The 14705-nt window shown below is 40.8% G+C and overlaps 1 protein-coding gene across 3 annotated transcripts in view; it reads right to left on the bottom strand.

Moving 5' to 3' along the window:
• Positions 1–14705, bottom strand: part of kirrel1b (kirre like nephrin family adhesion molecule 1b) — a 75486-nt gene that overhangs the window by 30969 nt on the left and 29812 nt on the right. The window lies entirely within an intron of this gene.

Here is a 14705-nt window from a genome sequence, read left to right as displayed (position 1 = left end):
ACCCACACTCACACACACGCATGTGATTACACTAGAAGGCTATTTGCTAAGGCAGAGGCTGTTTTCATGCATTTGCATCATCAGGTAGAAATGCACACTTCACCATTCAGAGCATCTCTCTTTATCTCTCTGTATCTGTATCTCCCCATCTCTCTCTCTCTCTCTCTCTTTAGTTATATGTCTTTCTCTCCCACTTTTCATCTCAGTCTTTCTCTCTCTTTCCTCTCTTTGTCTATCTCTTCCCATCTTCTTCGATCTCCCGCTCTCTTACACCGCCCCTTTTTTCCTCTTCACTCTCTCCCCCCTTCATCTGCCCGTCCCTGTTTCTTCCCAGCTATCTACCTCACCCTTCTTTCTATCTCACTCCTTCTTTTTCACTTGCCCTCTCTCTCTCTTTTTCTATTTTCTCTCTGTTGTTATCTTTCTTTCTCTTGCCTTCTCTCACTTTTCTACCTTTTTATTTTTTCCCTCCCCCTCGTTCTCATTCTTCCTCTTTATCATATCTCTTTCTTTCCCTTTTTTTAGACCTCTCTCTCTCATCCCTTCACTCTCTCTTTATTCCTAAGCCTCTATCTATATCTTTCCTTTCCCTCCATCTTTCTCTCTTTTTCCACTTTCATTCTTTCTCTCTTTTCTGGCTTTTTCTCCACCCCCCCCCCCCTCTCTCTCTCTCCCTCTCGCTCTCTCGCTCTATCTCCCCTGTTCTCTCTCTTTCTCATTATCTCTCTCTTTCTCTCTTCAAGCCTTTTCTCCCTCTCTCTTTCTGTCTCTCTTTCCTTATGTCTTCGCCCTTCTCTCGTTCTCTCTCTCCATCTTTCCCATTCTCTCTCTCTTTCTTCTCTAGATTTCTCTCTCTCTCTCTCTCTCTCTCTCTCGTTCTGTCTCCCCGTTCTCTCTCGTTTTTGCTCTCTCTCTTTTTCTCTCTTCAAGCCTTTTCTCCCTCTCTCTTTCTGTCTCTCTCCTTCTGTCTTCCCCCTTCTCCCTTTCTCTCTCTCTATCTTTCTCATTCTCTCTCTCTTTTCTAGATTTTTCTCTCTCTTTCTCTCTGACTCTCTTCTGTCTTCCCCCTTCTCCCTTTCTCTCTCTCTATCTTTCTCATTCTTTCTCTCTTTTCTGGCTTTTTCTCCACCCCCCCCCCTCTCTCTCTCTCCCTCTCGCTCTCTCGCTCTATCTCCCCTGTTCTCTCTCTTTCTCATTATCTCTCTCTTTCTCTCTTCAAGCCTTTTCTCCCTCTCTCTTTCTGTCTCTCTTTCCTTATGTCTTCGCCCTTCTCTCGTTCTCTCTCTCCATCTTTCCCATTCTCTCTCTCTTTCTTCTCTAGATTTCTCTCTCTCTCTCTCTCTCTCTCTCTCTCTCGTTCTGTCTCCCCGTTCTCTCTCGTTTTTGCTCTCTCTCTTTTTCTCTCTTCAAGCCTTTTCTCCCTCTCTCTTTCTGTCTCTCTCCTTCTGTCTTCCCCCTTCTCCCTTTCTCTCTCTCTATCTTTCTCATTCTCTCTCTCTTTTCTAGATTTTTCTCTCTCTTTCTCTCTGACTCTCTTCTGTCTTCCCCCTTCTCCCTTTCTCTCTCTCTATCTTTCTCATTCTCTCTCTCTTTTATAGATTTTTCTCTCTCTTTCTCTCTGTCTCTTCCTCTGTCTCTCCCTCTCTATCTCTCACTCTCTTTCGGTCTCTCTTTCATGCTGCCCCCACCTTCTCTCTCTCTCTCTTTTACTCTCTCTCTTTCTCTTGTTCTCTCTTTCTTTCTCTTTTCTAGCCTTTTCTCCATCCCTCTCTCTCTCTTTCTGCCCCCCTCCCCTCTCTCTGTATGAAGAAAAGTGTTAGTAAAGGGAGGTGAAGCTGGTTAATAGGCGAGTGGATCTAAAGCAGGTCATCTTCAGAGGATTACTGTATGAAAGCAGAGAGCAGACAGGAATCTCCACACTTAACAGTCTTACACACTCTTACACACTCTTACACACACTCCACACCAGACCGCTCCTTTGTGCCACACGAATCACTCTTATAATCTGCGTCTTTGAAGATGCTTCTGAGAAAGGCTTTGTTTCACATAGTCCAGCAATTCTCCTTCATCCTGACCCGCCTTTCTCCAGCACCTCTGTCACTACGAGTGTGTGTGTGTGTGTGTGTGTTTTCCCCCTCTGTTGCCCTGAACACACACACACATACACACACTCCTTTGTTGGTGAAAAGACGCATCGAGTGATCAGGTACGACCCCGAAAGCAGCATCAGATCAGACAGGAAGGACAGACGCTGTGTGTCCGGGCGATTAATGAGTGATGTCATCTCGTTAAGTGTCTCTAACGACCGTCTGCAGTTAACGCTCTCCTCCAATCACAGAGCCCGATGACATCATCGGCTGGGTGTTAAGCCAAAAAGGAAAAGAGCAGTTACGTTATGCACTTGAGGCTCTCTCTCTGTCCTTCCCTCTCTCTCTTTCTCTCTCTCTCGTTCTCGTTCTTTATCTCACGTCTCCACCATCTTCTCCCACTGAATTTCTCCTTTTTTATCCTTCTGTTTCACATGTACACACACATACACACAGAGCAGCTGGTCTTTTCAAATTACACAAAAAAAGAAAAAAGAAAAGTGGACCGACAGTCAGTTCCATAAGTATATGAACAGTGATGTCATTTTTGTCATTTTGCCTGGATGCAAATGAAGTGTAGCAAACACAGTGCTTATGAACAAAAACACAGAATTTTGCCATCAGCAGCCAGAGCCTGAGAGAGCACAATTGGCCATGCTCTCTCAGCAGCCAGAGCCTGAAAGAGCACAACTGGCCATGCTCTCTCAGCAGCCAGAGCCTGGGAGAGCACAACTGGCCATGCTCTCTCAGCAGCCAGAGCCTGAGAGAGCACAACTGGCCATGCTCGTTACATGAACTCTCCAATATACTCGTAGGCCCAGTACTGCATGTACTTTTTGTAGAATCGCAAGACTGCCACAACAGGGGGGAGGACATCTATGTTGTTTCCACACCAAGAGACTCTCATTGTTGACATGGTCCGGCAGAACAATGCCGGACCAACAAAGCAATAAAATACAGCAGAAATTTATTGAAGACCATGTGAATTTTGAAGGCATCAACAGTGTCAGCCTTTCCACCATTGATTGTGTCCCAAAACGCAACAGAATGCGAATTGTAACCCCTTCAATTGCAGCTTGATTGTTTTATTTTTAAACCCACTTTATTATGGCACTGTCCAAATATTTATAGACTTGACTGTGTAAACCGATCAGCCATTACATTCACACTACCTGCCTAATGTGGAATCGGTCCCCCTTGTGTTGTCACAACAGATCTGACAATTCGAGCAATGGTCTCCACAAGACCTTTAAAGGCGTTGTGCTGTATCTGGCCTCAAGACATTAGCAGATTCTTTAAAGGCCCCTTCACACCAATTTGTCTCATTTATCTGATTTATCAAAGGATAAAATGACACACCAGGATTTAAAAATGAACACATTATTATAGTATTTTAATAAAGCTTGCTCTATTTTCCGCATTTCACAGATGTGTTAAAAGCAGGCTGACCAATCAGATCTCTGTTGGCAGCATCAAGATGGTGGCGAGTGTTGTCCAGCCTGCTTTACCAGAGTCACATAGTGTAGTTAGCAGTGTGTTGAGCCCAGAGAAGCGACAATAGAGACGCTACCCTTCCTTTTACAGGTCAGTGGAGCAATATGATGATTTTGAAGGAAGGAAATAAAAACTTTCCTCAATAAAAGACTAAACTATCATGTTTAGGCCTTGGGTAATAAAAGCGGAATGTTAGACACACACACACACACACACATACATGTGAAGAACATCAGATTGATCACTTTAGTAATGGAATAAGTGTCCCTCTCCCTCTCTCTCTCTCTCTTTCTCTCTCTTTCTCTCACAGAAACACACACACACACACACACTAATAGTGTATCTATTTCACTTAATTACGGACACAAAGCTATATAGGCTGAATACAGTCTCTTAGTTAAATGAACATACACTTTTCATTTGACCAATAACTCTCTCCCTCTCCCTCTTCTCTCCCTCACCGCACACCCACACACACACAGTCTGTCCCCATGTCCACTGACCCTGTCCGGATATTTATATTTGCCTCAACCTTCCAGCAACATCTTGCTCTAATTTTACAAACTAAATAAACAACTCTTTTTTGTATAAGTGTGTGTGTGTGTGTGTGTGTGTGTGTCAGTTTGTGTGTTGTGGGGAAACAGAAAATAAGAAATAGAAATGGAAAGTCCGCTAAATGTGGTTCCACTAAAATACACAGATAAAGGAAAGTAAAATGGACGCAATCCTTTACAGAGCTTTTATTATATCTTTTTCAGATACACTATAAAAACAAAAGTATTGGGACACACCTTTTAATTCCATTGCCACAGGTGTATAAAATCTTAAACAATTTATTTCTAATTTTATTATCTAAATTGTCTAACCAATTTGAAAGGCCAACACTAGGAGGGTTCTCCTCTGACACATGCAAAGCCAGCCACTGCCTCTTTTTGCTAGGTAGCTAGCTAGTAGAAAGCACAGCTCCGATACAACAGCTAACAGACGCCTGTGCTGACCAACAACACACAAGGAGTGATGTGGGGCAGATAGTCATCAACCCATCCCTGAGTGCAAGGACATCAGCACATTTTTATTTAATATCGTATTTAATATCATTACCCTATAGTCACTGCACATCTGTGTATTTAATATCATTACCCTATAGTCACTGCACATCTGTGTATTTATTATCATTGCCCTATAGTCACTGCACATCTGTGTATTTATTATCATTACCCTATAGTCACTGCACATCTGTGTATTTATTATCATTACCCTATAGTCACTGCACATCTGTGTATTTATTATCATTACTCTATAGTCACTGCACATCTGTGTACTTATTACCATTACCCTATAGTCACTGCATATCTATGTATTTATTATCATTACCCTATAGTCACTGCGCATCTGTGTATTTAATAATATTACTACATAGTCACTGCACATCTGTGTATTTATTAACATTACCCTATAGTCACTGCACATCTGTGTATTTATTAACATTACCCTATAGTCACTGCACATCTGTGTATTTATTATCATTACCATATAGTCACTGCACATCTCTGTATATCTTTACCCTATAGTCACTGCACATCTGTGTATTTAATATCATTACCCTATAGTCACTGCACATCTGTGTATTTATTATCATTGCCCTATAGTCACTGCACATCTGTGTATTTATTATCATTACCCTATAGTCACTGCACATCTGTGTATTTATTATCATTACCCTATAGTCACTGCACATCTGTGTATTTATTATCATTACTCTATAGTCACTGCACATCTGTGTACTTATTACCATTACCCTATAGTCACTGCATATCTATGTATTTATTATCATTACCCTATAGTCACTGCGCATCTGTGTATTTAATAATATTACTACATAGTCACTGCACATCTGTGTATTTATTAACATTACCCTATAGTCACTGCACATCTGTGTATTTATTATCATTACCATATAGTCACTGCACATCTCTGTATATCTTTACCCTATAGTCACTGCACATCTGTGTATTTATTATCATTACCCTATAGTCACTGCACATCTGTGTATTTATTATCATTACTCTATAGTCACTGCACATCTGTGTATTTAATGTCATTACTACATAGTCACTGCACATCTGTGTATTTATTAACATTACCCTAAAGTCACTGCACATCTGTGTATTTATTATCATTACCATATAGTCACTGCACATCTGTGTATTTATTATCATTACCATATAGTCACTGCACATCTCTGTATATCTTTACCCTATAGTCACTGCACATCTGTGTATTTATTATCATTACCCTATAGTCACTGCACATCTGTGTATTTATTATCATTACCATATAGTCACTGCACATCTGTGTATTTAAAATCATTACCCTATAGTCACTGCACATCTGTGTATTTATCATTACCCTATAGTCACTGCACATCTGTGTATTTATTATCATTACTCTATAGTCACTGCACATCTGTGTATTCATTATCATTACCATATAGTCACTGCACATCTGTGTATTTGCTATCATTACCCTATAGTCACTGCACATCTGTGTATTTAATATCATTACTATATAGTCACTGCACATCTGTGTATTTAATATCATTACCCTATAGTCACTGCACATCTGTGTATTTACTATCATTACCCTATAGTCACTGCACATCTCTGTATATCATTACCCTATAGTCACTGCACATCTGTGTATTTAATATCATTACTATATAGTCACTGCACATCTGTGTATTTAATATCATTACCCTATAGTCACTGCACATCTCTGTATATCATTACCCTATAGTCACTGCACATCTGTGTATATAATATCATTACTATATGGTCACTGCACATCTGTGTATTTATTATCATTACTCTATAGTCACTGCACATCTGTGTATTTATTATCATTACTCTATAGTCACTGCACATCTGTGTATTTAATATCATTACTATATAGTCACTGCACATCTGTGTATATCATTACCCTATAGTCACTGCACATCTGTGTATATCATTACCATATAGTCACTGCACATCTGTGTATTTAATATTATTACCCTATAGTCACTGCACATCTGTGTATTTAATTTCATTACTATATAGTCACTGCACATCTGTGTATTTCATATCTTTACCCTATAGTCACTGCACATCTGTGTATATCATTACCCTATAGTCACTGCACATCTGTGGATTTATTATCATGACTCTATAGTCACTGCATATCTGTGTATTTATTATCATTACCCTATAGTCACTGCACATCTGTGTATTTATTATCATTACTCTATAGTCACTGCACATCTGTGTATTTCATATATTTACTCTATAGTCACTGCACATCTGTGTATTTCCTATCATTACCTTATAGTCACTGCACATCTGTGTATTTCCTATCATTACCCTATAGTCACTGCACATCTGTGTATTTCCTATCATTACCTTATAGTCACTGCACATCTGTGTATTTCCTATCATTACCCTTTACATATATATATAACTTACAGTTTCTCTGTTTATCTTGTATATTTAATTTCCTTTAAACATATATTTATTCATTATTTTCTTTTTATTTTATTATTATTTTTTATAATATCTTTGTGTACCTGTGTTTTTCTGTAGGTAAGCTGCTGCAACGGTCTAATTTCCTTTTGGGGATTAATAATGTGTTATCTTATCTTACACTTTAGGAACAGGTTATTGCTGTTTTGTGGCTTCAAGACTGAAACAGTGTATCATTACTGTCAAGCAAAAAACTTTGAATGTCCTTTTTTTTTTTTTAATCTGACAGCTGTTCTTTTACAATGTATCAAAAATTCATGATGACCAATAGAAATGCTACAAGATTATATTATATGAATATTATAATATTCAGGTCATCTGTAACTTTCTATACATAATATTTCTCAACTAAATCTGTTTCACATCTCTCAGCTTCTTCAGCTCTTGTTACCTTTAGTACTTTTTACTTTTTTAATTTATCCCCTATCCTATTTATTGTTTAGTGTAATTTTCCTTTAGTTTAATACTGTAAATAATCTGTGTTCTGTGTTTTTGTTACTTGTCATACGTGTTGCTCTCACCAAGACAAATTCCTTGTATGTGTAACATACTTGGTGAAATAAAGAGATTCTGATTCTGATTCTGATTACTTGGAATAAAAACCTTTTACTGTGACTTTTTTTACCTTCTCCTGTAAAGTTCCCAATTTGGAGATACAGGTTTTTGCATGACAGTGACGGTATATAGACTGCCTTCCCTGTACTATGCCTTTATAAAATAAAATAAAAAAAAAAACACTCCAATACAAAACAAGCAGGGGTGGTGCATAAAAAACGTACAGAAAATTAAAATCATTCATCATTGCCTGAACACCTTCACCTTTATTGCTGCTGCCAAATCTGCAGGGAGATTTCCCCACACCTCCAAAGTTCAAACTATCCAAACAGATTTTGTAGGCTACATGTATGCAAATTATCCACAGCTTCATTCATCATACTGGACATTTTTTTTTTTACAGCTTCCCATAAAGCAGGGGTGGGCAATTCCGGTCCTGGAGGGGCTGGATTCCAGCACAGTTCTTTGTTTTTTTTTTCCAGCTCAAGCACACCTGATTCAACTCACCTGGTAATTGCCAGGTTTAGCAGGTTTGTAAGAGCGAGGAAATCAGCTAACTGTGCTGGACTCTGGCCCCCGTTGCCCACCCTGGCTATGAAGTATTCAAAACCTATGGTTATACAGTACTGCTACCTTCAACAAAACTGGCTGTATATTATTAAAGGGAGATTGGAGAGTTTAGTCTTTTGAACAGAAGTGTAAACTGAATGCTGATACAGGTCCCTTTATACAGTCATGTGAAAAAGTTAGAACAGTTAAAAAAGTTAGAAACTCAAACTAGTGCAGTCTCTTTCTGATGGTAGATGCATGAACTTTATGAGAATTAGATAATTAAGTTGTGGCCACAACTTAGTAAGGTGTGGGAAGAAGATCCTAAGTTATGTCCATGACTTAGTAATGCATGAGAACGAGATAATGAAGCTGTGGTCACGACTTAGTAAAGCATAGTAAGGAGTATTAAAGAGATCCTTATTCATGACTTAGTAAGATGAAAGAACAAGATAATTAAGTCGTGGCCAAAACTTAATAAGTCCTGAGAATGAGATAATTAAGTCGTGGCCACAACTTCATAAATCCTGAGAATTAGATGATTAAGTCCTGGCCACAACTTAGTAAGGTGTGGGAAGAAGATCCTAAGTTATGTCCATGACTTAGTAAGGCATGAGAGAGAGATAATGAAGCTGTGGCCACGACTTAGTAAGGCGTGGGAACGAGATCCTAAGTTGTGGTCATGACGTACAGAGGCTTAGGAATTTTTACATTTTACAAATGATATTAAAGACAAAAACATATCAATTAATAAATAAAATAAAATAACTAAAAAGTAACAATGATTTTTACATTGGGAAAGTGGTTCATCCAAGAGCATTATTTTACTGAGACAGTGCTTATATGACTAAGCATCATCAGCAGAACAGTGGTAGTTATACAACAGTTCTGGCCAGGCAAGCTGATTGGTTGAGAAGCATTGTAACCATGCTGTTATTTCACGATAACAGCACAGTTTCTTTTTCACAAACACTGTATCAGTCTTCTGAAAGCCACTGCTGTAAATCATATAATGAACCAAGAAGTATTAGAAATGCCAAAAACAAAAGAAAAAACAAATAACTTATGTAGATGTATTTAGTTATATTGCATTTCTCTTTCAATATTGTTCAAAGGAAGACCAAATGTCCCTATGTCCATATGATGGCAGTCGTCCACACACACACTTTTTGTTTGTTTGTGCGGTTTTAGCAGAAAACAGAAGAAACGTGCAAATGTTCTGTTCATGTCCAAGGTTCCAACTACAGCCAGCAACAGTGAAAACACACGTGTTCAATCTGCTGCTTTTGTGAACCACTAGTAACCCTCTTATGCTCCACTGTCTGCAGCCTGTCCGCAGAACACCTTTCACCACAACTGTCATCTGTTTCCTCCTTCCTTCTGTTACTTCTTTATGTCTCTCGCTCTCTCTTTTACTCTTTCTTTCTTCTTTAGGGCTTTAATTATTCATCTCTCTGTGTGTCTCTCTCTCTCTCTCCGTCTCTCTCTCTCTCTCTCTCTCTCTCTCTCTGTGTCTCTCTCTCTCTCTCTCTCTCTCTCTCTCTCTCTCTCTCTCTCCATCTCTTTCTCTCTGTCTGTTTTTTTCCATTTAGTTTTTAGGCATGTTTTATTCACTCATACATTTCGCTTTCTCTCTGGTGCTAATTGCTTCTTATAAGTAGTAAACATGCTAGGCCCCCATCCCCACCCCCACCACACTGCACACGCCAACTCATATTAATGTCACCCTGTGCACACACCGCATATGTGTGTGTGTGTGTGTGAGTGTAAAAATGATGTGTGTAGGGATTGGCTGATTATTGCCCATTGGCTATATGAATAGTGTAATATTAGCCTGTGATAAAACAGATTTACCCACAAACACACACACTCTCTAATGCAGTCTGAACCCACATACACATTATGCACAGACACACACACACACACACTCATAGGCAAGTTCACACACAAACACATATAGAACATATGTGTAGACACTTATACAGTCATTGCTCATTCCATCACAGTCTCCAGAGCGAGCACACACACACACACATACTACTCAATTGCTCACAGTCTCCAGAGCATGCACACACACACACACATACACAGATTGTTAAGTGACTTTGCTCTGAACTCAAAGTGCTATCAACTTAAGTGTCCCTCCCAGTCAGTGTGTGTGCGTGCGTGTGTGTGTGCGTGCGTGTGTGTGCGTGTGTGATTTCGACGTTGCTTTTTGTTTCAGTGTTATTTGTCATCTGTAGCATCTCTCCTATTACATTCATTAAACATCTCTCTCTCTCTCTCTCTCTCTCTCTCTCTGTCTTGTTCTCTCAGTTTAGTTCTCTCTCGTTTTTTTCTGACCCTCATCTCCTCTTTGTCTTGTTCTCTCCCACTCTTATTTCTCTTTTTGTCTCTCATCCTGACTCTCTCAGCTCTCACTTTCCCCACTCTGCCTCATTCTCTTTCTCTAATCCTGACTCTCTCAGCTGTCACTCTCCCCTCTCCGCCTCATTCTCTTTCTCTCATCCTGACTCTCTCAGCTGTCACTCTCCCCACTCTGCCTCATTCTCTTCCTCTCATCCTGACTCTCTCAGCTCTCACTCTCCCCTCTCCGCCTCATTCTCTTTCTCTCATCCTGACTCTCTCAGCTCTCACTCTCCCCTCTCTGTCTCATTCTCTTCCTCTCATCCTGACTCTCTCAGCTCTCACTTTCCCCACTCTGCCTCATTCTCTTTCTCTAATCCTGACTCTCTCAGCTGTCACTCTCCCCTCTCCGCCTCATTCTCTTTCTCTCATCCTGACTCTCTCAGCTCTCACTCTCCCCTCTCTGTCTCATTCTCTTCCTCTCATCCTGACTCTCTCAGCTCTCACTCTCCCCTCTCTGTCTCATTCTCTTTCTCTCATCCTGACTCTCTCAGCTCTCACTCTCCCCTCTCTGCCTCATTCTCTTTCTCTCATCCTGACTCACTCAGCTCTCTCTCCCCTCTCTGCCTCATTCTCTTTCTCTCATCCTGACTTTCTCAGCTCTCACTCTCCCCTCTCTGTCTCATTCTCTTCCTCTCATCCTGACTCTCTCAGCTCTCACTCTCCCCACTCCGCCTCATTCTCTTTCTCTCATCCTGACTCTCTCAGCTCTCACTCTCCCCACTCCGCCTCATTCTCTTTCTCTCATCCTGACTCTCTCAGCTCTCACTCTCCCCTCTCCGCCTCATTCTCTTTCTCTCATCCTGACTCTCTCAGCTCTCACTCTCCCCACTCCGCCTCATTCTCTTTCTCTCACCCTGACTCTCTCAACTCTCCTCTTTCTTTCTCTCTCATTCTGACTCTCTCTTTCTGCTCTCTCTCACTTCTCTTCTCTCATTCGGTCTCTTTATATCTCTCTCTCCTCTTTCTCATTCTGTCTCTTTATCTCTCTCTCGTTGTCTCATTCTCATTCTCTCATTCTGAGTCTGTCTCTTTGTGCTCTCTCTCTCCTCTCTCTCTTTCTGTCTCGTTCTTTCTTTCTGCTCTATCTTGCTTCTTCCCCCTCTCTTATTCTGTTTATGTCTCATTCTCTCGTTCTCTTCTCTCACTTGCCCTTCTCTTCTTTCTGTCTCTATCTCTCTATCCCTCTCTCTGTGTCTCAATCTCTCTTTCTGCTCTTTCCTGCCTCTCCTCTCTCTCTCTCTCTCTCTCTCTCTTTCTCTGGACGATGTGTGTAAGTGGGACAGGGGACAGGGGACAAACAAACAGATGAAACTCCACTCTCTGCTTTTCACTATTTTACTCCTATTCTCCCCTGTGACACCCCCCTTCCCTGTCCTTCATCTTTTCCTGTCAGATCACCTCCACCCTATCTTTCACCCTTCGCTGCTCCGCCTCTCTCCTCCTTCAGAGTCTTTAGACTCACTGTAGCTTTACTACAAACTCATTGTGCATAAATATTACATGATAAGTACCTTTAGACTCAAAAAGGTGATAAAAGTGTCATAAATTATGCTCAATTCTGTTCCTCAAGGGCATAACTTTGGGGTGAGCACTGGGTGGTCCCGTTGCACGCAAAATAAAAAAGGTGCACAAGAAAGTCGTCAAGATAATAGAATCAACTCAGAACTTTATGATCATTTTCTACTGGGCAGACTGGGCATTGTGGTCAGACTTTTTTTTCTGCACAAACCCTGTATTTCAATGTTTGACATTTTCTGAATCTTTCAGTTGTTCTTTATATTGTATCAAAAGTTCATAATGAATGGACCAATAACAATGCTCATTTTTATGACAAATAATTTAACACTTTTATTTAATAATACAACTCACTTTTAAATCTAGATCATTAGGATGTACGTGATCTATTGTATTCACTTTTGCTCAATAGGAATCCTACTACTGCCTGTAGACGTCAGATAAACACCTATGCCTATATTTGACCTCACTCAGCTACCCCAACTTTTGCTTTTAATAGGTAATGTATAGACAGCTTTTAGTTAAAATTAGGTCTCTAACAAATGACTAATCAAATATTAAATTGAAACCTGTGTGTGGGCTTATGTAGTGCAGGCGAGAGTGGCGTGAACTCAAGGCAAAGTAAATGTTAGATAATTAGTGCAAACAGGGACAAATCAGAATAAACCTTAACCGAGAGGAGTAATGAAAAATTATTGGGGGGGGTGGGTGCAGTGGCTCATTATCATTTAAAGCCCCTGGGAACACAATTTGATGGGCGTGTTCTTAATATTCTAATGAACATGTGTGACTGACAGCCCTCTACCACTGGTGAACATAATTTAGTTTATGGTATCATGGCAACGCACACAGCCTGGAAACAGAGATGCTGCATTTTTATTTTAGCTTTTTGCTTTGAACTGTGGTTGTGATTTCACAGATCTTTAGGCTTTACTGAGGTTCTGGTATCTGTGATTGAGTTACCAGTCCATGCATAGATACATGCCCCTGCTGCCCTGCATGCCTCTTCATCAGTCCCATCCAGCACCCATCGCCTCCCCACTTCTCTGCTTCAGCTGCTGCGCTTTCTGTCAGTATGGCATGGCATGGTAGCGGACCTCCTGTCCAGACGCGAGGGACACATAGTGGGCAGCTCACCAGGCTTAGTTTTAGATTTAGCTCTTTAGGTTGCTCAGACTTGAGGAGAAGACCTGTTAGCCTTGTGATTGGCCAGTGGTATGCTGTTACCTGACCCACTTTTAGGACCACTCATTCCACACCCAGAGGAGAGCAATACTGGTGAAATACAGCAGATGTTTATTAGACTTTTGGGAAGACATTCATAAGACATGTTTTGTACGGTTGCATTGGAGGCCCTGAGGAGTCAGATTATCTTTAGGGTCCCAGGGACTTTAAAGAAACAGGCTCTCAAGCCGGCCGTTCTGAACTGGGCTGTTTAGACAAGGTGAGATGGGATCTTTATGGTATTTAGACCAAAGAATGTCACAGATGTCTCATTAAGACCCCGGGGAACTGCGTTTACTTGTGGAAAAAGGGTAAAACGTCCCATTTTAAAGTTTATCTTTTTTTTATTCACAGGTTAATTAAAGCATATCGAATCAAATCAATCAGGAGTTGTGTGGTCTGTTAGGCCCTTATCACAATCTCTGCTGCAATTCCTAATCAGCCTCTCTCTCTCTGTCTCACGCACTCATGCATTTCTTCCTGGCGTCTTCATTACATTCTGTTATTTTCATCTGCCTTTATTTTCCTCTACAATCTTGTCCTCCGCTCCACCCTTCTCCTCCCCCTCTATCCTCCATCCCTCCCACCCTCGTTTTCTCACTCTGCCATTCACACGTTCACACTTATGGTCCACTGACTGGCAATTTTTTTTGTTGTTTCCCCCCTGCACAAATCCTTCACACCACACATTCAGTGTATGGGCTTATTTTTAGAGGCCAGACCTTCTCTCTCTCTCTCTCTCTCTCTCTCTCTCTCTCTCTAGCGCTCTGTTTGTCTTTTTACCTCCCTCTATAACTCCCTCTCTCTCTCTCGCTCTCTCTCCCTCTCTGGAGTAACTTTAATTAGCGTATAGCCTGAGGTCAACCTCTGCTCCTCCACTCTGCTCCTACTGTGATACACACTCACACACAAACAAAATGCTTCACACACACAAACACACACACACATAGTGTCCTACACAACCCCCCCCCCACAGACACACACACAGAAGGAACATGCTCCCAAACCCTTGGGTCTTCTACATACAGGTTGTGTATGTAATTACCGAGGCCTTGATGTAAAGGCGTTGCTGAAATGTCACTCAGAAGTGCCGGGGGGTTGAGCCTGGGGTGCCACGGCGACCCAATGACATTAGAGATGACACAGAAAAGAGAGTGCAAAAGAAAAACATGCATATCTGGGGATTCGGAATGAATATTTTATTCCAGAGACCCCCTGCCACCAGAGTGAGGAAAACTGGATTTTTTTTTTTTTGATGTCCTGAACGAGGAAAAGAGAGAGAGAGAGTAATAAAATGTAAGCAAGTCATAGAAAG

This window comes from Salminus brasiliensis, chromosome 23 (assembly GCF_030463535.1).
Source record: "Salminus brasiliensis chromosome 23, fSalBra1.hap2, whole genome shotgun sequence".
Taxonomy (NCBI): domain Eukaryota; kingdom Metazoa; phylum Chordata; class Actinopteri; order Characiformes; family Bryconidae; genus Salminus; species Salminus brasiliensis.
The sequence above is the reverse complement of the archived record's forward strand: the minus strand, read 5'-3'. Positions and strand labels throughout refer to the sequence as shown.